The sequence below is a fragment of the Anguilla anguilla genome, chromosome 9 (assembly GCF_013347855.1).
Source record: "Anguilla anguilla isolate fAngAng1 chromosome 9, fAngAng1.pri, whole genome shotgun sequence".
Classification (NCBI taxonomy): Eukaryota; Metazoa; Chordata; class Actinopteri; order Anguilliformes; family Anguillidae; genus Anguilla; species Anguilla anguilla.
Genome location: NC_049209.1, coordinates 44650478 through 44667316, shown reverse-complemented (window position 1 = coordinate 44667316; position 16839 = coordinate 44650478). Strand labels below are relative to the sequence as shown.

The following is a 16839-nucleotide window of genomic DNA, read 5'->3' as shown; positions in this document are numbered from 1 at the left end:
CTATGAAAGGAAGATAACCAAAATTAAATGCATAATAGTTGTCAAATGTCTGAAGACCGAAAATGTTGAATTTAAGGCAGAAATTTTTGCAAAAAATACATTAAATTAATAAAAAAATATGTATATTTTTGGATTCAAATCTGGCATGAAAACTGTGATGTGCCAACAAATGCCATGAATTGAGGTTGTTTTGAGTGTATTTCTATCTGGCCTTAAATCAATCACAGAACAAGTTACATTTGTACACCTCATATGCATTTAAAAAGCATATAAAATAATTTAATGCAGAAAAGAGAGAGTAAAGTACAAATAAACAATCAGTGTGTGAATAAGATTAAGAGGACAGATGACAAAGAGGCATAATCAAGTCTTGCTTTTACGACTGCTCATGATCAATGCGCTGAAGAGTGGAGTGTCTTTGCCGTGATAGCCCCTTTGATCCGTGTCATTCACTGGGTAAAGTCCCATTGTGTCCGCGGTAATTGCTCCACCAGATGACGGTGTCAATGTCCAAAGTGGGTTCCCCGCTCACTGATAGGGGCACAGTGTTGTGACAGCGCTGCATTAATAATTCAGGAGCAAAGTCTCAAGCTCATTAGAGAAATGAAGAGACAGCTAAATGATATGGTAGCCAGGGAATGGAATGAGGCAGGATTTTTTTTTTTTTGTGGGGGGGGGGGGCGATTGGCAGTGGATGTTGGGGGGTTGTATGTGACATTCTGTGACCATCCTCAGAAGAAAAGGGGAAACAACGTGAAGCTAAGAGTTCTCTACTTCTGGTTTTTAGGGGAACAACTGGAATACATTTTTATGGCGGATATCATAAGTGCAAAATATTCCAACTTCTGATTATTATTGTGTTTCTGTTCACGCAGGGGCCTGTAACAAAGTTTTAATAGTCTGTGAGAGGTTGTAGTTGAGTGGAATTTAGAGATGCGCGTGAGAGAGACATAATCCATTCTTAAATGCAGAGGAATGTTAAGAGAGATCCTTGACAAAGTTTTAGAGCTGAAAATTACTCACTTACTCGTAGTGCTGTGTGACAGTTTAAGGAAGGCTCCACAGAATCAAAGTACAATTAAATGGGGGGAAGCCAACACAAAGTGCAATATGACCACTGCACTTAAATTAGGTGAGAGCCATCAAGTTTGATTCTAAAGAGCTTTTCAAGTTTAAGGTGCAGACTGCAACATTCAGCTTTATATAGGTATTATAAATCAAATTGTCACATTTGCAGTTAACATCATACGGAGTTATGTGATGCAGCTATGCTATTTGGGAGCACTGGTTGCACGTTGAACAAACCAATAATCCAACGGAAGTAGCATGTTGTGCGAACAACAACGAAGCATAACTCACATAACTGAATTTTACACATTTACCAGTCTCCTAATTATATATTCTGGCGCCTACATACCCTGATGCACCCCCCCCGCCCCCCCCCGCCCCCCCAACCCCAAGCACTGGTCATGTATCGCTCTGAAAAATGGCCAGCAGCAGTTTAATTATTCACAAGCCACGGCTGCCGGTTACCAGTGCCCTGGCTGTGTAGAGCCATAAAACAACAAGCAGCCTTTTGTCTCTAGCAGTGATAAGGATCAAAAAGCACTCCGATCTCTCAGAGGGGCCTAGTATATACATATATATATATATACTAGGCTCCTTTGAGAGATCACATTGATATATATATAGACACATACACACATGCACACTTGCCCCCCTAAGACTCAGCAATTCATTTTAGTCCCCTGTGGAGTATGTGAGTCTTTGGTCTTAATCTCAAGAGTCACATATGCTGAAACCTGCACTACAAAGGAACTTTCAATAAAAATAAAATAAATTATGCTTTTCAAAATATTTTCACTGCAATGCTCGTATTATGTCATTATCATTAAAACAAAATGCTTCACTTTTTTCTGCCGGGAGTTAGGTCACACAAATATACATTACGAAAGTATACAGACTCCTGCACAATTGTCAAATTAGTTTACTTATGGCACCACATTTAGGCACTAATATTTGTAATAAATCTGCGAACAAAAATATGTGGGAAAAGTATAGACAGTTGGTACACACAATAAAATGAATGCCCTGCTACACTATCCTCCTCACTAATTCATGGCCACGGCAAAGCCATTCTTTCTCACTTCAGTTCTCAGCTGTGTGTGGATATTGATTTTTCTGTGCAATTACTAAGGCCAGGTACGTTTTCCTGTAACCTACACCTGATCAATGTATTAAAGGGATAGTTGACTCCAGTCAGCAGAACTTGCACAACACAAATAGAATTTCAAAATGGCAGGCAGGGTACTATTGTCAAGGACCAGTTAGTGAATCAAATAAGGCAGTTAAGTGCTCATCCTATCTCCACAATCATCTTTTCCTTTAATTTAATGGCCAAATTAACATATTGTAGATGATGACAAAATATGGACTATATTGATCCCACTATTGAATTACTGGCTAAAAAACCCTAAAGAAATCCTAAATTGGTATTATGACATCTAAACTCGTTTTTCACTTTAAGACCAGAATGTCACCCGTTAGATATGACAGAATACACTTCAGCCTAAAACTACTGGTGTTGCCTGTTGGAAAATTCAAAGTGAAAAAGAAAAGGCACACCTTGTTTGGCGAGGTGCAGACCAAGGAACTTGCAAGCAAAACTGAAAAAGAAAGGTCACACACTCTTTTTTCAGATGCAGTATTTAATAGTCAATGTTTCAGCAGCAAGCTGCAAGCCCTGAGGATGTCAGCTTCCTGTCGAAACGTTAGCTATTAAATACAGAATCGGAGAAAAGTTTGCGACCTTTCTCTTTCAGTTTTGCCTGTGGTAAAATTGAGCATGCTTTCAAAAATCAAGTTGCTCAAGGGTACGATGGCAGTGCCCCACCCAGGGGTCGCACCTGCAAGCTCACAGTTACAAGCCCAGCCTCCTATATAACCATTAGGCTACACCACTGCCGGCCGATTGGATGAATAACTGATCAGATCCTCTTATGCTAACACAGGAACAAATCAGCAGCAAAAGATGTAAAATGATTGGTTACTGGGGAGTATAGGTAATATTGACACTGGAGCTAGACAGCAAACTGCTATTAGCACCAATGTGAGCACAGAGGGACAGCCCTTAAAACTGAAACATTCTTTAATCCCTCATTTTCTACGGGGGAGGTAGACAGAAATACATCTTAAAATGTTGCTCATCACCAACTTTGCGAACCTGCAGGGGCAAATCAAATAGAAAGAATGAAAAGCCAATGTCTCCTTGCGGCAAATTCCACCAGGAGCAAAGAGCAACAGCAAATAATCAAGGCTTCGGAGTGTGTCTTCAGAGCCAAACTAAAGAATTTTATTCAATAGGTCTGCAGCTACGGTCTTTTTACCCCTTGGCTATTGCTTTCACTATATCACCAAGAAAGCTGAAAAGCCGTTTTAGAAATGGTCAGCAACCCGCTTAATAAATAGCAAACTGACCGAGAGGAAAATGCTGACTTCTGTAGCACTGTCCTTTCTCATAGAAAAAAAATTCCTGCTTCGCTATGGAAAATAAAAAACCACCTCTGGATATTGGGCTGTCGATCTTTGCGCCAAAGCACCGATCTTCAGTGTAGTGCCGAGCACTAAGGCCTGATATCAAATTCAGACCATGCTTAGTCTGAGCACACTGTGATCCCCAGCCCTGTGGGGCACATAATTGGACGTAGCAGTGATTCAGCGAGTGTGGTGATTCAGTGATAGAGGGCTTCAGTCAACATGGCCGTCCCCAGCTCATTACACAAGAGTGACTGTCAGTGTTCACTCGGGGCACCTGCAGGCAGATCCTGTTCCTGTAGGGCTTGACCTGCATTCTCCACCCATGCAACGACTGCGCAACTCTGATTGGTCAACAAAGTCACCTGACGGCACTGAATTGGAGGAACATGCAAGAGTTCGGATGAGCCCTCCAAATGCACCTAGAAATTTTAATTTGGGGGGGGGGGGGGTGGTGGTTGGGATTAAAACTCCAAAACAAACCTATTTCCTAAAATCTAATACTATAATCTCATGTGGCTAAGAAAGCTGTCACATGCTGTCCCTTGTTCAAGGGACCTGTGCAAAGCCCCAACCCAATTCTCCCAGCATGCACTTTGCTGGCCAGTCTGTGTGTGTCACAGCAGATTAGTGCACTGATAAACACTGTTGGGGTTACACAGGGAGACTGTACATCCTCTTTGGGAACACTTGCATCGTCAAAACGGAGACAAAAGGCAGTACAAGAAAAACCCGGCATCAAAAGAACAGGGAGAGCAGGAAAAATGAAGCAACATACATCAAAGCATACACAAATTAAGCTCAGCTATGCATTACCATGGCAATGACCACGTGTCAGTGTGTCACAAAAACAACCTAGGAAACTCTGCCAGGGCAAAAGTCTTGTGGATAACCACCTTAATACTGACCATGGTCAAAGAAGAAAGACTGGAAGTACCCAGTCACAACCAGAAACTGAAACGAGCATAAACCTTACAAATTTAAGCACCCCAAAACTCTCTTTTGTTGGAGAAGTTTACAAAAATGACTCAAGTTTATTTGAATTGGGCAGTTTCCATGAACAACAGCAATTTTGTCACATTGGTTTCTTCACTTCACTGGTTTTCACAATCAGCTTACGTGCAGAAGTACACTGGCCACCGATCCTTGATCACACTTCACAACACTCAAAATGCAGTGAGGGCCAGGGCTGACCTTCCAACCACGGCAGAATGACCAGTGGGGGGAAAGGGGGAGGGGTGGTGAATACTGTGAAAAGGCAAATCACAATCTCAGAATGGCACAGAGCCAGCATACTGGTCCACACCCACGTCTGCACGGCAAAGCAGACTGGCAGGCACGTGCAGAAGTTTCACTTTTAAAAGAGAACGCAGGTGCACACGGATTAAGATTCCCCAATTCAGGTTTTTATTGAGAATAGCCGTGGGAGTAAATTCAACCGGTATACATGCCTCCTATCTCACAGTCCCAAAACTGAACAGGCTTGCTCTGTGGCAGCCCGAACTGGTTCCTGCAAAAGGGGAAATTACAATTCGGCCTTCCTCTTAACATCAATGAACAAGTCAACAAGCAAAAATGAAAGCCTAATGCAGTATGAGTGAAGGCTTTACTCTATAAAGTCAGGCCTTTAATCCCTTTCCCGTGACCCGCATTGGAGTCCAGTCCTGTGAACTCCTCTAAGCGTTGCCAGAAGCCTCTCTGTACGGCCAGTGGGGCCCTCGAAACCAGCTTCTCTCACATCAACACACACTCGGCCACTTGTGTATTGTGAAAACAAAGATCATGTTAGCCTCTTTTAGCTCATGAACATATGCACATTTAAAACTTAATACAGCAAATCCCCCCCAAGTTCACCACAAGACTATATCCTACAAAGGAAGAGCTGGCATTCCCAAAATTTTCAGGAAAGGGCCTTCCCCAAACTGTTGCCACAAAGTTGGAAGCACACAGATCTCTAGAATGTCATTGCATGCTGTACGATTACATTTTCCCTTCAATGGAACTAAGGGACCTAGTCCATACCATGAAAAACAGGCCCAGACCATTATTCCTCCTCCACCAAACATTAGTCGACACTATGCATTCGGGCAGTTAGCGTTTTGGCATTCGCCAAACCCAGATTCGTCCATCAGACTGCCAGAAAGCGAAGCGGGATTCATCACTCCAGAGAACGCACGTCCACTGCTACACAGTCCAATGGCGGTGTGCTTTATAACACTCCAGCCGACGCTCAGCGTTGCGAATGGTGATCTTAGGCTAGTGGGCAACTGGTTGGCCATGGAAACCCATTTCATGAAGCTCCCGATGAACAGTTCTTGTGCTGACGTTGCCTCCGGTGGGTCTGGAACTTGGCAGCGAGTGCTCCAACCCGAAGACAAATTTTTACACGTAACAAGCTTCAGCACTCAGCGGCCCAGTTCTGTGACCTTGTGTGGCCCAGCGCTTCGAGGCCGAGCGGTTTTTGCTCCTCGACATTTCCACTTAACCACAATGACAGCACTTAGTTGACTTAGAGGTGGCTCCAGCTGGGCAGAAATTTGACGAAATGACATGTTGGAAAGGTGGCATCCTGTGACAGTGCCACGTTCAAAGTCACCAAGTCGCCTTCTGTACAACCTATTCTATTGCCAATGTTAGATTGCATGGGTGTGGCAAAACCCACTAATTAAAAGGGGTGTCCACATACTTTTGGCCATGTAGTGTATACATACAGACAGGTGACAAATTCAAGGAAAAACCAACAAAGTGTCTTGGTAAGGAGTTGGGCCACCTCAAGCCTCCAAAACAGCTTCAATGCACCTTGGCATAGATGCTACAAGTCCCTGAAACTCTACTGGAGGCATGGAACACCATTCTACCAAGATATTCCCTCATTTTATGTTTTTACGCTGGAGAGCGCTAACCAAAATCTCCAATAGGTGTTAAATTGGGTTGACTGCAAAGGCCATAGCATATGATTCACAGCATTTTCATACTCATCAAACCATTCAGTGACCCCTCGTGCCCTGTGGATCAGAGCATTATTATCCAGGAAGAGAACACTCCCATCAGGATAGAAATAGGATAAAGGTGATCACTCAGAATAACTTTGTATTGATCTGCAGTATCCCTTCCCTCTAAGGGGACAAACCATACCAGGAGAATTCACTGCAAGGGTCAAGCATTCATGCCTGTACCACTCGCTTGGAGTACGCCACACATGCACTCACCCACTTATCAAGAACATGGTGAAGTATGACTCATCTGACCAGATCAGCTTTCCACATCTCTGTAGCACAGTGCCTGTGGTTATGGTTTCTGGGGTTTTTGCACTGTAACCCTATAATATCCCTCTCTGTGTAGTTGTCTACGGACTGTTCTTGCTGACACGGTGTGATCACGCCCTGCGTTGACAGTCTCAGTCACCTGAGGGAGAGTTGCCGTTCTGTTTTTCTTTACATATCGCACCAATGCACGAGCGTCATGATCATCGAATGTGCGCTTTCGACCACAATTTCCTGCCCTATTAACTGATGTCTTTCCCATAGATCGAAATGCAGACGTCACTTTAGTCACTGTTCCAATTGAAACACCAGCCAGTTGAGCGGTCTTAGTGACTGAAGCTCCCGCCATTCGTGCTCCAATAATGAACCCTCTCTCAAAGTCACTTAGGTCTTTTCCTCTTGTCATCTTGATCCAAAATGGAGGTCAACAGGGCCTACTCAGAATTGGTATGCATGTCACAGGGCACGACCGAATGTTAATTCCTTAATTCTATCAGGCAGTATACCTGTATGGAAGCAACTATATTAATTATGTTTCTCCACTCATTTATTCAAGTTTCCATTAATTTGTCAGCATCTGAACATATATTTTTTTTAATCTTCAAGGATTCATTGCATAAATAACCCACTGCCATCTACATTCATCCAAACAATACATTTCAAGCTACAATACATTCTAGAACACAGATCTTGATTGGTCTTCAGACAGTACTGATGAATGGGACAGTATTGGGAGACTGTGGTCGATCAGGTAGCTGTCAAAACGAGCAGAGGTCCCTGCCCAGTGCAGGAAATTCTACTAAGCTGCCATCCAGGTCCTCCACACCAGCATCTGTTGGATGGCAAAGCAGAGAAAGCAAATGCATTAACAAGATGCTCAACTATTCAGACATCTAAGGTCAATACATAGGTCCAGCTGTCATTCAGGAGTTAGTGGTTTTCACAATACAACGCCGGATCTTGTAAGGTGTTGCCCTGGAAACCCAGCAGGACCCAACACAACAGAACCTGCTCAAGGTCTTCAGTGGCAGTAGTGTAGGATCACTGCGTGAAGGATCGCCAGTGGGTAGAATCCGGCCGACCCCCTTTGAAAATGATCCCTTTGAATGCGTTTTTTTTTTTTTTTTTTTTTTTTAAATGTCTAATCCAAAGCAACTGACAACTTAGTAAAACATACAATTTCCAAATGTATTTAAAGCAGTTCAGGTTAAATATCGTGCCCAAGTGTACAATGGAAGTATCCCGCCTGAGCATCAAACCTGCAACCTCTATTGCAAGCCTCATTTCCTAAAAATGATACCAAATCACCACCCACCCTTGTTGCACGTTGTCTGCACCTGCCCAGCTCACCTTAATTGACAGCTTCTGCGACCGTGCGACTCCCGATCTCAGCCACCCTGTAGAAACACGTGATAAGCAAATACGTTAGTACCGGAATGAGCCGCATCACACATTCTTTCCAGCTGCGAGCCCAAATTAAACAAAGAGGCATGGATGTTACCAGTGGGCCACACCAGCATTGCGCTGGCTTGACACAGCTGGCATGGGATTTACTTTCTGGTCATGTCCACAGCAGGCCAGGAACTACACATCCCAGTAGCCTTGGTATATGACCAATTACATTTTAACAACCAAGTCAGTCTAGAGTTAAAACACGTTTCACTTTTTCCCCCCAACTTGGCTGGAAAGGGCTCGGGTCACAATGTACGGAAGGCATTCCCCTTTAAAACGAGGGGAGACCAAATAAAGGAGAAACTTACCAGCTCACTTTGAAGCGCCAACTTCACAAAGCATCAGGGACGGCCTAAAATACAGGGGAACAGGATAAGAAATCTACCGCACAAACGGGCACCACTGAACAAGGGAAAGATTGCCTCCCCCCAATACTGAAACAAACTGGCCCTCTTACAAGGGGCCAGTCCTAAAAATGATGCAGCCCGAACTACAGGGATATAGCTGGAGGCTGCAGACTTCAGTACGGTTAGAAGGAAAAAGCAACCGTTTTCGTTAAAAAGAAAATAACTTGTAGCCAAAAACCTAGAGCAGATCTTAATAAAATTAACAATAAAAAAACCTTTGTGAAACATCAATATGGTATTTTGTTCCAATTTAGAGAACCACGACAATTAAATCATAGCCCCTTGACTTCCTGGTTGACGCTTCAGTGAACAGCAAGCATGTCGGATTTATTTTTAACTTGCTTTCTTTGATGTTCAGGCCAAAAAGAACTTTGTGCATGGAAGCTTCCATGCCTAGAAGACCTAGGGTGCACACTTCTTAAGCCAGCCACTGTGTAAAACATTTACAGTGCATAAGGGGGGTTGGTATACTATACATTATAGGCATAGGAATCTTTTCTTAAAATAAAAATAAAACAGGGGTAGCCAAACCTCTGGGGATATTCCAATTACATTTACTTCAACACTTTTCATAATTTAAATAGTTTTTATGTGCACAGTTGTGTATAAATAAAAACGCAAGCCTCCAACATTGCACCATTTATGCTGACAAGTCGCACAAACATCTGGGAGTGACAAATTTGAACAATAAGCACTTCTCCAGAAGCAAAGCCACAGATCCAACTGCCTGTGACACTACCAGTGTTACCACTTCAAAGACATTGGCAGAGTATTTTACGCTGCATCAGCTGATGAAAGGAGAATATTATCACTGCTGGAGGCCTAAGGGGAGGAGGATGTGGGGGCGGGGTCTCTGTGTGATATCTTAACTCTTTGAAGAGTAGAATTTTTGGAATGCTTTCCTCCCCAAAGTTCTAGAACTCCACTGCTTTCAAATACCAGTAGTGATTGTGACATCAACATCAGAATGTCAGTTAAGACCATTCTAATGACACATTCGTGATCATACACCTTTCACGGGGTTAAGCTGGGCAGAGGGGTGCCATCATGAATACCGGGGGGCAAACTATGCCACGGAATTCTGACGGCGGGTGCCAGCGGACCCCCTCTCATTCCACAGATGCCAGTCCGCACGCAGCCGGTCCAGAGCCGCGGCAGACCCGAGTGGAAAGCGCTTGTCTCAGCACAAATACCAGGACCCCAGGCACCGGGAGCCATGGAGACCAACGATGCCAGATGCCGAGTTTCTGTCGCACTGTGTAATGAACAGGCCAGCTTGGGGGAAGACAGCTGGCTGCAGATACCGTACAGTGCAGTCCTACACCACCCCTGGGCAGCCAGAGGGGCTGCCCCTTACCCCAGCAAGTTTTAAATGGCCTGAACCATGGGCCCTGCAGCAACACTGAAGCCTCAACGTTGGTTGTTCGACTTCCCATAACTAACTGTGTGAAACAGTGCATTTATGAAACACCTGACATGCAGTTTATTAGGTTCAGCGTCAATACAGCTCAATAGATGTCTTAAGGAGCACAATTCTTAGAGCTTGTGTAACTAAATGCATCACTGCTGGGCTCAACACACTTCATTGAGAAGAGGTCAGCAAAAACGCAGGTAGAAGCAAATACTTACATGCACTGGACCAACCCAAACAGCTGGTGCAGGGAGTGACACCGTTTACCAGCCAAGTAGCTGCAGAAGGAACAAAACACCTTTTCAATTTCTTTAACCCCCTCCATCTTAACCCACAGAACGGGGGGGGGGGGGGGGGGGGAGATGCTTGTCTCAGCAGAAATACCAGGACTCCAAAGCACGGAAAGGCATGGAGACCAACGATGCCAGATGCTGAGTTGCTCTCGCACTGAGTAATGAACAGGCCAGCCTGGGGAAAACAGCTGTCTGCAGATACCATACAGTGCTGCTCGGTGGCGGGAAACGCACGGAAAAGCCTGTTCGGCGCAAAAACACTGCTTACAATCAGCTACATTTCACTGCGTCTCCATCAGGGGATTAGGGACAGCGGTGCAAACATGAGAATTTTTAGCGATTAGCATTTAAGGGGTTTCTCCATCTAAAGCGCAAGTTGCTCAAACAGGGCCAATACAGATACCCAACTGCAGTTCTGCAAGGCTATACAAGTAAGGCAATACGAGATTGGCTGAAACTAAAGCTTTTTATTGTGAACTCTGGTAATCAAAACTGGTTTGTATTCAACCATTCAAAAAACTTGAATGTAACTACTACATGCAAACATTTTAAACTGAATTACAGCAAAACAAAACCATCAATGCACTTATTAAACTTGGGAAATGACAGTAGAGGAATTTACCCAGAATAAAAGAGAAATACATTTAACTGGTGCACTACACATGGATATTCAAGATTGACAGAGTTCCTTTGGCCTAAGTGTGTTACTCACCACTAGCATTACGCGACCAAGAGCGCCCTCTACTGGACGGCAAGACCTAGGAAAGATGAATAGTCAGACGCACGAAACTACAAAAGCAGCATCTCTTCGTTTTATGAAAGTCTTGTTCTGCAGTTTTATCCCACAGGTCTAACGGCACTAGTCCTGAGGGTAAAGCGAAACCACAGGTTCATTCTACGAGGCATTTCCAACGACTAGGCCCTACTGTAGAGAGTCTGTCGGGATAGACCTCGAGGGAACAGTTGGGTCTGGCTGTCCTTTACAGAAGTCGCATTCGAGACCATTAGAAAACAATAGCTGGTAGAAAATGGCGTAAAGAAACATAGCGCATGATGTGATACAGTGATGAAGAACAGTGTGGTCAAAACATGTGTGGATGCATTACTTTCTACCATTTCTACCAAATGCCTATATCAAAGTTCAGAAGTCATTACACAAAAGCAGTCAATATACCTTTATGCAGGGCCATTGCCAGGTTCACGGGTCAGTACCACATGCCAGGGGCTGGAACCTAGAGGTAGCGAGTTAACAGAGGGGTGAACAAGTGAGCACTGAAAAATGAAAACGAATTAACATGGTAGCCAGCACCAAGGCATCAAAATGCAGTTGGAGCGAAAAAAAAGTACTGAACACATTTCCAAACAGTTCAGAAAGGCATAGCTCATTCACATTCTTCAGAGCAGTTGAACATTTTGCCAATCATCATTACAGCAAATGTATGGCACAACACATAGCAGAGGCTGACAATATGACACTACTCATTGAAACATTAATACTGCGTGTTGCAACTAAATGCTTATTTGTCACATTTTAATAGTGTCTTCTAGTGTGTTTTTAGCCAAGCTACTCTGAAAGAGCAACCTTAGTTTCAGTTGGGCTGTATAAACAAAGGTTTAATAAAAGGAATATACTGTATAATAAAAACCTATAACACAGATGTAACATACCTGGTATTCTTCAATCCCCCGTCTTTCACTTCATCCTAAAATTCAATTAAAATCAAAATTAAAATTCACAATACTGCACAGATGCTCCATGACTTTAAACAGATGGTGGTGTCCAGCCTCATTAGTAACACTGCCACTGGGTAAGCACAGCAGTGGGTTGCAAGAGGACGGTTTTATATTTGCACTACAACAGTACTCAGCCCACAGTGTCAAAGGCTTTGACTGAAGTTGTGCCAAATAATCATGCAGAAACTGCCCACTGCATTAAAAATGTACTTACTGAGCACCATCACTGCACAGCCTCTTCGGACGCAGGTTGTCCAAACAAGTGGCTAGTAGCCCTAAATTTCTTGCTGCAGAGAAAAAAGGGGCAAGCTCAGTTCTGTGAGGTGACAAAGGATTAGCTAAAGGTTTCAAAGTTCAAAGACAAACTGGGAGAACAATTTTGGTAAAACACGCAGCTTTTTGAAATGTACAAGGAACGGCTGGAAACATTCAAAAATCGAAGAATTCTGACACCCTTGTCCACAGGAAGTACCATTTTGAACCGACATTGTTCAGCTGTTACGTTGAAGTGAAGATTTCGGTTATTTAGTTGCTTATATCTATGAACACACAATACTTGTATTCGTTAAATGTTTCTTTTAAATGCAAGTGACATACAAATGACCATAGTTTCGCTGCGTGAGTTAGGCCCGCCTTCCTCCCTCTCTTGGTTGGCGTATGTAGAGCAGAGCAGGGAGGACAGTGCCTGAACGCCAACATAAATAGGCCAGTTGTGCGACCGTATCTGTGCCAGGTAACGAAATTAAGATTTTCAAAATCGGAAAAATGAAGCTGTTATTCATCGTTTCTTCAAAAGAACGTGTCATATGCCCCAACAAAGAATGCAAAATTATCAAGATTGTTTGGATAAATGTTAGCTAGCATTTAGTTAGCATTTAACTTGTGGCAGATGAGTCGAGAAATTATTTTAAAAGACTAGTGGAGGAGGGAGAAACTGCACCACAGACTGGTTGACATTACATTAGTTACAGTAACAGTTAAGGGTAACACTTAGGCCTACTTACTCTAATTGAAATTGATGAAAATAATTGTGTTTAGAAATGAGATTTTGGATATCAGGCACCAATGACTTAAGTCCTTATCTTAGGTTTTGAATTTTTATGCAATTATATTGTCCTCCAAATCATTCTGATAACGACGAGAACAGGCCATTCAGCCCAACGATGCTCGCCATTTTCCGAACTAAATTTAGGAAAATGACATGAAGCATGAAGGTTTGTCTGTAATAGAGACCATTGCTGCAGAAATGGTTTTAGTTAGTGTTCCTTTGCATCCTGTTCATTCTCTCGGTCGCCGGTACAACTTGCGAAAAGAGCTGTGCAGATTTCATTTTAATCTGGAAACACGGCCAGAGCATGCATGCATGCATGCGTGTATAAATATTAAATTGCCCAAACACGAAATGTGAAGTCAGCGCAGCAAAATTTAATAACCTCTATTAGTTGCAATACATTTTTATAAACAGTACAACTCACACAGGGAGTCGACCGCCACAAATTATCAACCTGTGGAGAAACACTGGTACTAATCCTTGATATGGGGTTAACTATAGTGCTAATGCTGCTAGGAACGCATTGATGTTAGCAAAGATACTGCATGTCCCGAAGGTAACCATGTCAGATATACATGATAGCTAGCTAGCATGCTAAATGTCCGATTGCTCGCTCACACCATTTGACGCGAAATGATTTGGCTGCTAGCTTCCAGCCGTCAGTTTATATATGAACGATGTTTCAGGCCTCATTGTCACCACTGTAACCAAACTTTACAATGATGGAAGCAAAACCCGAAATTCATGTAGCCATGTGAAAACTTCGAGATTAACCCATGGACGAAGGTAACCCGAATGTAACAGCTACCACATGGCACAGGATGAAAGACAGGCCGTAGAAGTATCTAGACTGACGCTAGCTAATCAAATTACCATGGCTAACAAGCTATTAAAGCTGGCCAACCAACCTGAACATCTTTGTAGCACTGTGGCAAGACTTAACGAACATCAAAAATAAGACTCATCTTGCCATAAATCAAGCTACATACAATATATAAGGGTAGCCAGCCAGGATAGATAGGTTATTGTGAACACGTGGTCATCCCAGAGTAGCAATGTTCTTTGTCATTAAACTAGTCGAAATCGTAAGTCATTTTCTCACACAATCAAATATATAATTCAATTTGTTTAAATGGAAGATGGAATACGATTATAAGGAATAAATTCCGATACCTTACGTTGATTGCATGTTCTACGATTCGCAAGTCGATTGGCCTGCAAACTCTTCCCTTTCAGATCTGGAAAACGAGGCAGTAAGAACCTGTCGTTCCGATTTATACTTCACTTGAACGGCAGCTGCACTTTACGGCATACAGCGGTTATCCAATCACCGTTGAAAGAAAGAGTTGCGTCAATGGAGAGTCAAAAAGCTGGACGGTCACGTGGTTCATATAAACTTCAGAGTTTCCAGACAGAGCCACGCTGCCGATCTGAAGGCATGTTTTTCAGTAAAAGCATAGACCGCAAACAGCGATTTATGATATCTGGCAAACAATATATACATTGAATGACAGTAATTAAATTACTGTATATAAATTGGAAACCGACATATATCGGATATGTCTATATGTGTGATCACGTGAATATGGTCAAAACAAATGTGGCAAAATGACCTCAAATTATAGGATTATCATAAACAGCTACCTGGCTGTTCCAGGAAAACAGGAAAAAATTACTTTAAAATGTACTTTAATTTATCCAGCAGATGGCGCTATTAAACTTCAGTATGACTGATGCTGAGAATTTCCGCAAATCTGGTTCATTTTAATTTTGTTTTCTGATGATGCTACGTTGTGGCTGTGTCCTAACCACTCCCCTAAGTCCGTGGTAACCAACTCTGTTCCTGGAGATCTACCATCCTGTAGATTTTCATTTCAGCCCTAATTTGGCACACCTGACTCTCCTAATTAGCACCTCAACAAGATCTCTAGCTGCTGAATATGTGCTTTGTTAGGGTTGGAGTGAAGAGGGTAGATCTTCTGGAACAGGGTTGGTTACCACTGCCCAAAGTAATTCTGGTCCCTGACTTTTACTAATACCACCAGTGAGCTACCAGTCAGTTGTTTTGTTAACATATGCACAGAAGAGCCAATAACTATCATACAAACCATTGTCACTCAATCATACATACAGTAATAAGTACACTTATTGTGTGAGGCATTGTATTTTATGGCAATAATCATTGGTTTGTGTTAAAAAAAAGCAAATCTACACTGTAAAATTGAGATTCTGATAACCCAATATCAAACATTATCAACATCATGTTATCCTTTGTCTATTTATTTTTATTGAGGGTTTGGAAATTTAAAGGGCTCTTTCTGGGATTAATTAAGCAGACAAAATTACTCCTTAGAGAAAACCATTAATTAAGTACATTCCAAGTACTTTCCTATTATACTTTCCAAGTCCATGTTTGTAGAGTGTCGCCCCCACCCCAGCCCCAACCCGACCCTACTTTGATTCGTTTTTGGACTGTCCAACCATTATGGTTCAGAAGACCGCTGGTCTTTTACTCATTTATAGCGATGTTGCTAGGTTGGTTTTCAACCTCCTTAAAAATGTCCGGGCTGCTAGGTGACTCATCTTGTAAAGTCTCAGTTCTAGTGCCGGGACGAGCCCCAGTCTAGTACTGAATCTGCAATGGCTGCCGAGCCCTGCTGGGTGATGCACAACATAGCGTTGCCCAGGGATGGGAGAGCTGGAATGACATCATCCCGTCTAGCACCAATGAGCCACACCGGTTCATCAGACACCTGCAAGGTCGTCCATTGAGCTGCACATGAAGTGTGCTCCTCTGGCTCCTGTCTTAAGAAGTGGTAACTGACATGATGCGCTTTAGAGAGTACATGTTTATTTGTTAATGGAGGTTGTGATGGGTTTTGCAGCATGAGCATCAAATTGGGGAGAAAGACCATTGAAATACAGATATCTTGCCTGTTCATGTCTTCCTTCACAATTTCAAATCATTGTTAGTCATTGTGGCCCTGATGTAAATTAACATAATATTATAGATCCTTGTTTGTTACCCTGTGAAAATTATGATAGTGTTTGGTATATGCTAAAAAATGCTATTGGATGCTTAGGTTTTATTTCTTTTTTCAACAGGATAGTTATTTTATGTACAACATGATGTGAATTATTGAAATATAGTCTTGGATCTCATCTGCTATGCATTTAATGTGTCTCGCCATGATAAACCTGTGAATCACTCTGGAAAAGACAACATGTAAAATGCATTTAAAATGTAACAGTCATGTACCCAGGCACAGTTCAGCTGTGAGGCTACCCAGTAGGGAGCCCCTTCACAGTAGAAAACACAGCCTGGCATTTTTAATCACAGCCTGGCAAGGCATTTGAAAATTCACACTGCCACTCTGTTGGTTGCCTACTGGAGAAGCCATTACTTTATTTTGAAATATTTGGACAGTATCTGCATACTTTAATATTTTATAGCGGGCACTTCTACGGTGTCTTTTTTTTAGAGTTAATGCTATGGTAGCAGGGCTTCCAGGAATGTTTTCAGAAACATTCAGAAGAATGGAGCCAATTGTGAAGTGAGAAAATATTATCTGTGCAGATTCACCCCCCCCCCCTTCCCAACAGAAACTATTGTCTGGGTATTACAGGGTGTTGTGCGAATGGAGCGTGTCAACTCTCACTAAAGAACACCACGCTCAATTGCCAGACCACCATC

General features: G+C 42.7%; 1 long non-coding RNA gene and 4 other non-coding genes across 6 annotated transcripts; all 5 read right to left on the bottom strand.

Moving 5' to 3' along the window:
- Positions 1–4918: 4918 nt before the first annotated feature.
- On the bottom strand, positions 4919–14474 carry LOC118236480. Of its 2 annotated transcripts, none has more exons than XR_004767043.1 (9): positions 14319–14474; positions 12309–12381; positions 12029–12063; positions 11535–11592; positions 11073–11118; positions 10286–10345; positions 8558–8601; positions 8148–8194; positions 4919–7629 (listed from the first exon to the last, which is right to left on the bottom strand). It is a non-coding gene; the product is annotated as an uncharacterized LOC118236480 (long non-coding RNA). The 2 variants fall into 2 exon arrangements; XR_004767044.1 differs by having other exon boundaries at positions 14324–14390.
- On the bottom strand, positions 9830–9971 carry LOC118236812. Its single transcript, XR_004767095.1, has one exon. It is a non-coding gene; the product is annotated as a small nucleolar RNA SNORA8 (small nucleolar RNA).
- LOC118236811 lies at positions 10432–10573 on the bottom strand. Its single transcript, XR_004767094.1, has one exon. It is a non-coding gene; the product is annotated as a small nucleolar RNA SNORA8 (small nucleolar RNA).
- On the bottom strand, positions 11183–11316 carry LOC118236816. The gene has a single exon (XR_004767099.1). It is a non-coding gene; the product is annotated as a small nucleolar RNA SNORA18 (small nucleolar RNA).
- On the bottom strand, positions 11722–11794 carry LOC118236810. The gene has a single exon (XR_004767093.1). It is a non-coding gene; the product is annotated as a small nucleolar RNA Z40 (small nucleolar RNA).
- Positions 14475–16839: the final 2365 nt, after the last annotated feature.